The sequence below is a fragment of the Alligator sinensis genome, unplaced genomic scaffold (assembly GCF_000455745.1).
Source record: "Alligator sinensis unplaced genomic scaffold, ASM45574v1 scaffold79_1, whole genome shotgun sequence".
In the NCBI taxonomy this organism is placed as follows: Eukaryota; Metazoa; Chordata; order Crocodylia; family Alligatoridae; genus Alligator; species Alligator sinensis.
The window spans coordinates 344,882-354,269 of record NW_005842706.1 but is presented as its reverse complement, the minus strand read 5'-3'; positions in this window follow the sequence as shown (position 1 = coordinate 354,269).

The window sequence follows — 9,388 nt, the reverse complement described above, 5'->3', positions numbered from 1 at the left end:
TGGCGGGTGAAGACCGCAGTCTACAAGTACGATGTCTGGTTGGGACAAAGTACAGGGCATTCCGGATTTGGCAAGGCAGTAAACTATAATGCTCGGAGCGACCGGAGCAGCTTCTGCTATAGACCTAGGGGTCTGGCCAGGCCCCAAGACGGGTGATCAATCCGTCCTGAGAGTCAGAGCCTGGGGACCATGCACCGAGGCGTGCGGTACCCTATATAACTTTTTCGGCCAATCAGGAAGCTCCCCTGATGGTACATTCTGGAACCCATGGACATGCTGGCCAGCCAGCCATGCCCATTAGGTGGTCTTTGATTGGCTAGACCACAGGTGATCACGCCCTGATCACGCATCGCTCGCATGTTGGGTCAAATTGCTGATACACTCCGCCACGGCATCACTATTTACAATGGTTGCGTCACTTAACACTTCGATACAATAATCTGGCGGGGTCACTTTGCTTGTTGACAAGTGCTATACTGGTTAGCACTACAGGTGAAAGGGACTTGGGGGTCATGGTTGACCACAAGATGGACATGAGCCTTCAGTGTGGTGCTGCGGCTAGTAAAGCGAGCAAAATGCTGGCTTGCATCCATAGATGCTTCTCAAGCAAATCCCGGGACATCATTCTCCCCCTGTACTTGGCCTTGGTGAGGCCACAGCTAGAGTACTCTGTCCAGTTTTGGGCTCCACAATTCAAAAAGGATGTGGAGAAGCTTGAGAGGGTGCAGAGGAGAGCCACACGTATGATCAGAGGTCAGGAAAACAGACCTTATGATGAGAGACTGAGAGCCACGGGACTCTTCAGCCTGAAAAAGCGCAGGCTCAGGGATGACCTGATGGCCACCTATAAGTTTATCAGGGGTGCTCATCAGGATCTGGGGGGAACGTCTGTTCACCAAAGTGCCCCAAGGGATGACCAGATCAAACGGTCACAAACTCCACTGCGACCGATTCAGGCTGGACATAAGGGAGAACTTCTTCACTGTCAGAGTTCCCAAGGTTTGGAATAGACTGCCACCCGGGGGTGGTTCAAGCACCCACTTTGAACACCTTCAAGACGCATTTGACTGCTTATCTTGCTGGGATCCTATGATCCTGGCTGACTTCTTGCCCCTGGGGCAGGGGGCTGGACTCAATGATCCTCTGGGGTCCCTTCCAGCCCAAATGTCTATGAAATCTGTGTGTGGCAGGTGTGAGACAACCTGCCTTAGAGTATATGAAGAAAATTTGAGGGTAGGATCATGAGCAACAAAGAGTAAGAGGACACATGTTTTTTTCTTTGTGCTGGTTGCAAACAGAAACCAGCTACAGGAGAAATCATCAGTAGTGTATCATGAGAATTGCTGTTACCCCCTCTGCCAGGTGGCATTTTACTTCTTCACCTTATTGCTACTTGTTTCCATTGCTCATAAATTATCTTCATTGAAACAAGAGTCTGATTTAGCCAACCAATACAACTCCATCCTCTACCACAGTGCTGTGAGCAGTGAGTTGCCTATGAGAGTAATCAAACTTAACCACTTCCTGGTTTTCAACATCTGATTTCTTTTGCTGAACTTGCTGCCCTTTACCACCTCCCCTTCAAATCTTTGATCATAAAAACATTCTGGATGAACTTGTACAACTCAAAGTCTTTGTACAGGATAAACTGGATAAAGCTCCAACTGCACTTCTGAAAGATTCAAGGCACCATGACCTTCTGTCAGTCTTCCCTAATGTGGATGTTGCCCTGAAGATTTCTCTGATGCTGCCAGTCCCAAACTGCAAAGGAGAGTGTCACATTCTCAACAGAGGCTAGGAAAAACAATGACAGATGACAGAACAAGGAGCCAGATTCTCAAGTTGCAGCAAGGGAAGTTTAGGTTAGATATTAGGAAAAACTTTTTCATAACAAGGGTAGTGAAGCACTGGAAGTGGTTACACAGAGAGGTAGAGGAATCTCCATCCTTAGAGGTTTTTAAGCCCTGGGTAGATGAAGGCTTGGCTGGGATGGTCTAGTTGGGGCTGGTCCTGCTTTGGGCAGGGGGTTGAACTAGGTGTAACCTCCTGAGGTCCCTTCCACCCCTCATTTTTTATGATTCTATAATAAAGGTTTCCCTATTCCACATTTGGTTACATGGTTACTACTGGCAATGTTGCACCATGGGTGCTGCTCAGGGCAAACATCTTTCAGCTTCTCCCATGCTATTTGGACCTGGGGCCCCAAGATTTCTTAATCTACCCCTGTTGCCAGGGTTTTGGGCCTTCACAGACTGCAAGGGGAGAGCACCCTTCCACTGACCACTTCATCTAATTCCCTGCAGCACAGAACCTCCCCACCAGGCCAGGCATTGGGGACTGGACTGACTGAGTGAAGAGATCACTGAATACTGAGTGCGCCCACCTCTTCCCCTCTGCTCCCTGCAGCACAGCAGTCCCCAAGCACCATGCCAGGGCATTAGATCTGCTGGAGTCTCCTATCTTCCCCCATCTCGCTGCCATATCCAAGGATTTTCTCTTAGCTGACTTTTCAGCCAAACACCTGAGCCACCTCAAAACCTGCTTAGCAAGTGATATCTGACACTGCATAAAGTTGTATTCCGCAAGCCATGCACCTGTGCAGTTTAGCACAGGCCTTCAACTTTAAACAAAGACTTCCTCCTCTCCCCCACCTTCTTCCCACCCCACTTGACAGCTGCAGTATTTCCAGCCTCCATAGTTTAACTATTTGCAGTGCATCCCAAACAGGTGTCCCCACCTTGAGCCTGTTGGACTAACACAAAACCTCCCCTTCACTCCAGTGTAAGCAGGTTGAAGCCTGAAGGGCACTTTCCTAAGCTAACAACACTTGGCCTAGAGTTGAAGGTTTACAACAGGGATCAGTCCTTTAGGCTGGAGCTTTTAGAGGACCTTGGCATCCTGCCACCAGTAATCCAGACATAAAACATGATGTAAATCAGAGGTAACACTATTGGTTTCAAAATGTGAGTGAGAGGAATTAATGTCAGGTGGATTTACACCAAAGCTAAATACAGATTTAAGAGTATGTGCAGCACATTGCCTGCCAGCTCCTGATCCCTGATGTACATACATGTCTCCTCCTTGAATACCCAGCATCTGTTCTCTGTTCTGGAGTCAAAGCACCAGAAGCTGGGCTAATATAAAAAAAAATGTGGAATTTTTATCATTTCTGCACAGTGCGTAGATCAGGGAATCTGTGCTTTGTTCTGCTTGTGTATATGTCAATGTAAATCCAGAATATTTTAGCTGGTTCTGGTGGAACAAATCAGGCCTGGACTCTCCTACCATTTGCCCAATACCCAGACTGTTCCATTCATTTAAACCAACTGCCTTGATCCATCTTCAATAAATCTCTGCACCAGGCTCTCTCTCCATAGTCCTAGTCTGACCCCTCCACCCATGCTATGAGAAGCAAGGGCTTTATTGTGATCTTTTATTGGATCAACTATATAGTTGGAAGAGATGCAGGGCATCCTTTTGGGCAGAAAGTTGCTCATCTTCAGGTCTGAGCTTGAAAGGAGGTGTATAAAGTGTGTGCTCAAGGCTTGTCCAACATCTCTTTCAGCTGTACATGTGATCCAATAAAAAAAACTTCTTGCCTCTTGTTCATTTCCTGGACCATGAGGACTGCAACAGCACTTAAACCCTACCACCCCTTCTAGCCCACCATCCCACTCAGATACACCCACACTAATCCAGCTGACTGTTCCAGATCTGCTGTAGTCTCCTCCACGTGTCTTAAGCCAGTGATCCACCTAAGTTAAGCCAGTACTGTGGCCTTGTCGGATCATAATAACTCAGTTCCCAAGCCAGGTGAATTAAGCCACCAGCCCAGGGGATGGTTTATTCACATAAATCCAGTTTCCTAATGCTGTACCTCCAGGTTAACCAATGAGACTGCCATTTGGCATGGGTGGCCCAGGCCAAATCTAGGGATTAATAGAGATGGGTGGATCTGGGGCACTGGATAGTGTCTGTGGACTAGGCCAAGGCATTCTGTAAATATGAATGGTCACTGTGGTGTAAAGTGTGCATGGGTGGGGTAGTATGGGGGCACCTGGCTGAGGTAGTGGGTTAGTGTGAACGGTCCAGTTAGGGAACAAAGGACAGGAAGGAGCTTTCTGGGCCATCCAGTCCAGTCCCCTGTGCTCACAGGCAATTATTTACCTGAGGGATACTCAAAATGGACACTTTGAGCCCTCACACACAACTAGAAGACATAATAACAAAAACACTTAGCACACCAACAACATGCTATGCATAAAAGCAGAGAAGATGAGAACACTGCCATGCACTGCAATGACAGGGAAGTAGTAGGTTAATATATATGCTCAGAGGATCCTAGAAGGAAGACCATGCTCCACATGAAGAAAGAGGCAAAAATCCTTACAGCCCTTGTCAATCTGACCTAGGACAAATTCCTTCCGGATCTCAAATCTGGTGGTCAGCATGGCCCTGGGTAGAAAGGCAAGACTCCCTGAGTTTTTTTGAGTAGTGGCAGGAGCATCCATTCACCCCAGTCAAAATCCCTCAGCTTTTGTTAGGGCTAACATCCTAGGGCAGCAATCCCTTTGACCTTACTGGCATTACTCCTATTTTACACTACATAGAGGCAAAAGACTTGGCAGTCTTAGGATCCATATCTCTTTTGAGTTATTCCAGTTATGCATAACACCAATGAAAACAAGCCATGGCCCTATAGTATTATGGCCTGCTACTGTAACAACTTTTTATGGGTCTATATTTGCCTTTGACCCCTTTGCCTGAATGTTGCTAAAATGGATAGGAGAGTATCAGATGTGCTGGTCCACTCTGGGATCAAAGTTGGTATGATGGCATGTTTATCAGTGCTTCAGTTTACCATGTGCAGGCAGGACTCATGGGTTTTTATACACACCGGGTCTTTCTATGACCCCGGAATACCTTCATTGGTCATGGGTCAGGACAAGGATTTGGGGTTACACATGGTCTGTGGCTGACAAGTGCCTTCTGTACACTGGAAGGGTCAGTGTTTCTAGCTGTGATCAGAGTTGACTGGGCCTGACCTTGTCTTTCAGAGCTGAAGCAAAAATAAAAATCTTCATCTTTCAGGAGACACCTGAAGCAATTAAAAGGAAGTACCGCTAACAAGGTATCTAGGGTTTAAAGTCACACTGGGATTAAAAAGTTTCCTTGACAGTGGTTAGCATACCATCTCCGCTCTAGAGACAAAGTTCTTGTTGTCTCCCCTGGGCAGGGCTGGGCTAAACACAGAGACCTGATAATAAGTTGGTGAAAATTTGGTTGCCCTGGATAAATAGAGTTAATTGAAGATAAACTTCAGAATCCCATGTGTGTGCAAGCAGAAGGGAGGGGGGAAGAGAGTCAAAGGAGCAAGGGAAAAAAAACAACCTTTAGATTCATGGATTTGTATACATCAAGAGCAAACATCAGCCCCAATCCTGCTCTGATTAGCACAGGCTCCACAATTCACATGTACCACTTAACGTCTCTCTGACTTATGGTCATTCCATTGACTAATGTCATCTGGCCACCAAACCAGCATAGTCATTTGGAAAGACAAGTTGTTGTGTTGTTTCCTGATTTACACCATAGGCCACATATTCTTCTGGTGAGAACTGAGGTATCTACCTCTCTCCATGTCAGGTCAGACAGGCTGATTTACAGCAGCTTTGGGTTTGGGAGCCAGAGTAAAGAAGATTACCATAGGGATCTTTTAGAACTCCTGCTCCAATTAATGTTCCAAAACTTGGTGGTGTTGATTCTCTTTGCACTCATGCTGGTGTAAATCAGGTGTAAGTGCTTTAAGATCAAGGGGGGTGAATCATTTTTCTCACACGACTAAGTTCACCAGGAGTTAGCTGTCTGGACTCAAAGGCCAGATCCAGACATGCAGGCACATGCGATTAGTGTTGTAGCAGATCTCTATGCAGTGCCACAAACTGCATGTGTTACACATTAAGCCATGCGAAGCACTATTAATTTACGGCTCTGGGGCAAAATTTTGTTACCGGGATTTCCCAATAGCAAAAAAACCAACAAACCCTTGGTGCACATCAGTGGCATGTTTCAGGACAAACACGGAGACAGGGGAGCAATCAACCTAGGGCTGTTTGCTTCCCCTTTCTATGTGCTGCAGAGTCCCTGTGCCTCAGCCAGCCATTCCCTGGATGCCTAGGGCACAGGGTGCCTTGAGACGGGAGAGCAGACAGCCTTGGGCATGGAGTCTGGCTGGCAGCTGGAGTATGACTCTTGCTGTCCAGGCTCCAGTTTCAGGAGGTGCACGCTGTAGCCATATGTGCCACCTCACTTTTTTTTTTTGTTGTGTATTTTTTAGATGCTGGCATTTCCTGGTATCTAATGTTGGCTCCTTGCTGCAAATATGCAGCACAAAGAACCTTTTGACATGTGCCACATGCATTTTGTGTTGCTCAAAAGCCTTTGAGGAGCTGCAAAGCACACTTTCCCAATTGTCTGGACACGCCTCTGGAGTCTTACCACTTCCAGAGCTATGCACTGACCAGGCCCATACATGGCTACATTACTATGTCTGAATATAAGTCCCACAAAATGGATGGTGGGTGGAGGTTCCTCCTATATTGAGGAATATTTCATTCTCTTGTGTTCTAGCATCAATCAGTCACTGGTAGGGGTTCAAGGACCAGCACAAACTATAGATGTCCATTCCTGAGAAAGGGTTGGCTATGGGGTTGAATTCACTTTGCACTGAGTTTGGAGTGAGAAAATGGGCTTCAAAGGCACTCTCCATTAGTGTCTGTTTACCCACATGTAGAACTTGCATTGGGTTTATTAATATTCCCATTCTTATTTTGCCCTGTTACTCAGACTCTTGCCTTCAGTACCCACACTCCTACATAGGCCATTTAGCTGCAGTGGTAGAGGTATAGATGTGAACCTAGAAATAAGAACAAGACCAAAAACAGGTGGTTGAAGAAGAGCAGTCAGTCAGCTGTACCAGCAACATGGGCTTAAGTTGTGGCCTGGGATTTTCGAAGTAGTGAGACAGAGGAAAGCACCCAGAGAAATGGATAGTAGGGGTATGCAAAACATTTGTTGATTTGGATCACTGTTCCTGATTCATTTCCCCCCCCCCCCAGCTTGGCGGTTGGCTGCAGGGGGACCCCAAGACCCAGGAGGCACCAGTTGCTGAGGCAGGGGGGCCGCTCCCTGGTGGACCCAGAAGTGGACTGGAAGTGTTTCTGGTCCACTTCTGCGTCTGCTGCCAAATGCACTGGGGAGCCCCCCACACTTCTGTGGGACTCTCTATGTGTCCCAGTGTCTCAGCATTCATGAGCCACTGGCTACCTAGAGGTATGTAGAAAAAATATTTAAAGCTGTGTCTATGTCCGAATCTCCAAATCTTTCCAAATCTCTCTGAGTTGATTCAGAGCACTCCAATTTGATTTGGAGAGATTAAAGGGTCCCCTGATTTGATTTGGATTCGGAGATTCAGCCACTGAATTGGGCCGAATCTCCACCAAATCAAATCAGGGACTGAAGCTTTGCACAGCCCTAATGGATAAAAAAACTTTCCCTTACTGATGTTCTTTGAGAATACCAGAGCTACTCTCTACCATTTAGCTGGACAATCAGAACTATTTCTGGTTGTGAGTAGAGATGGCTAGGGATTTTCTAAAGTATGTTAAAGAAATTCTTAAACATGTCATAAGCTATATTTTTGGGTTTTTTGTAAAGGATTTTTTTTGTGTCAATATTTCGCAAGGTTCAGTGCATGTACTGAAATCAATGTGCACTGCCCTGATTATAGGAAACACTCTAAGAAAGCAAGCTGTTATAGAGAGAAGAGACGCATCTATTACATAAACCAGAGTTGTTATAGGAAGTAGAACGCTGATCTTTCCACTCCAAAAGAAGACTTCCTATGACATCAGGCAGAAGAGAATTCTCAAAGCCAATAATAAGAATATATTTTCAAATTATCTACATAGCAAATGTATTCATAGATTTTTTTTCAATGTAGGGCTAGGCAGAATCTTAGGGCCTGAGTCCCTATTGCTTAAGGCATTCAGCTGTGTGTGGCTATCAGGGTTAATTTTCTTCCTTTGTCCAATAAATTCCCAGTATAAAATGCTTAAATAGTCCAGTGAGCAAGGACCAGAATGCTGGCCTCATGGCTGCCAGGAGAGTATTCCCATCCCTGGGCTACTCTGTTAGGTTCCCTCCTGCTTGCTTTCCTTCCATCCCAATGAATTTTGCCTTCCTAATGCATTGTGGCCAAGGTTCAGCCACTATCCAAACTCTTCTTCACCATAGTAGTTAATATCTTCTCTTGGGAGGTGACAGATGCAGGCTGGGCCTAGCACTCAGATCTCCCATTTCTTTGGTGTCATTTGATTTGTACAAAAGCTGGGCACTGGCACCAGTTGCATCCAGGTGGTTGCCCTGAGTCAGGTGTGTCATGGAAACACACGCAGCATACTTTTGGGTCAGGTCAGCAGAAGCTTTTATTCAAAAGAAACTACAGCTGTAGGGGGGATTCCAAAGTGACATGGATTTCCCAAGCACTTGGAAGGGGTCCCTCCACAAGAGCAAAATCAGGAGGCTTATATACTTTTTAACAGTCGCTTACAACTCACGTGATCATATAGTGAAATTAGCATGAAAAGCGGCTATAACATTACTTCATTACTTCTTTGCTGTAATCAGGATGGGAACTTATGGGGGAGGCAAGGTTAGTTCACAAACCTCTTTCTTGCACCTGGAAATCAGAGTTGTACATACTTTTTGCTATCTTCAAGGCCGTGGTGAGTGAAGCAGTTGCAGAGGAGTTACAAAGAACAAACACTTTCCCTTATCTGTTCTACTGTACAGAGCCAGCAGTTCTCCACAAAGCGGTTGTCATCTTATAACTCAAATGATCAAAGTTTAAGGCATTTATTTTTTTTTCTGATTCCACAGTCCCCCCTTTGAGACTATTTAGTCTCACTTTAGCCTTAAACTTCCATTCTCATGAGCCCCTCTATTTCATCATGCAGCCTTTCATGTTTTCTTTCAATCTGCTCACACTTTTGTAATACCATTATTCTAGTCTCTGCCATGGGTTTTCTTGCCTTGCTAAAGCTTCTCCTGCTGGCTTTCACGCAGCAGAGGATCAGTTGCACTAAGACATAAAACACTTTCAGAGCTATAAAGACAAACAATATTCCATACAGGATTTTCTTGCCAAGGGCCCCGGAATCTGGGAGCCAGGAGGTTAGCCAAGACCACATTTCTTTTAGACCCCAGTCAGTATTTTCTGAGGCCACTTGATGTAAGACCCTTAACTGACTTCGGATTTTACGAATGTCAGTTTCAATTCGCATGTCCTGATTGACATAGACACAACAGGTGGAGTTTACTAAGGCAC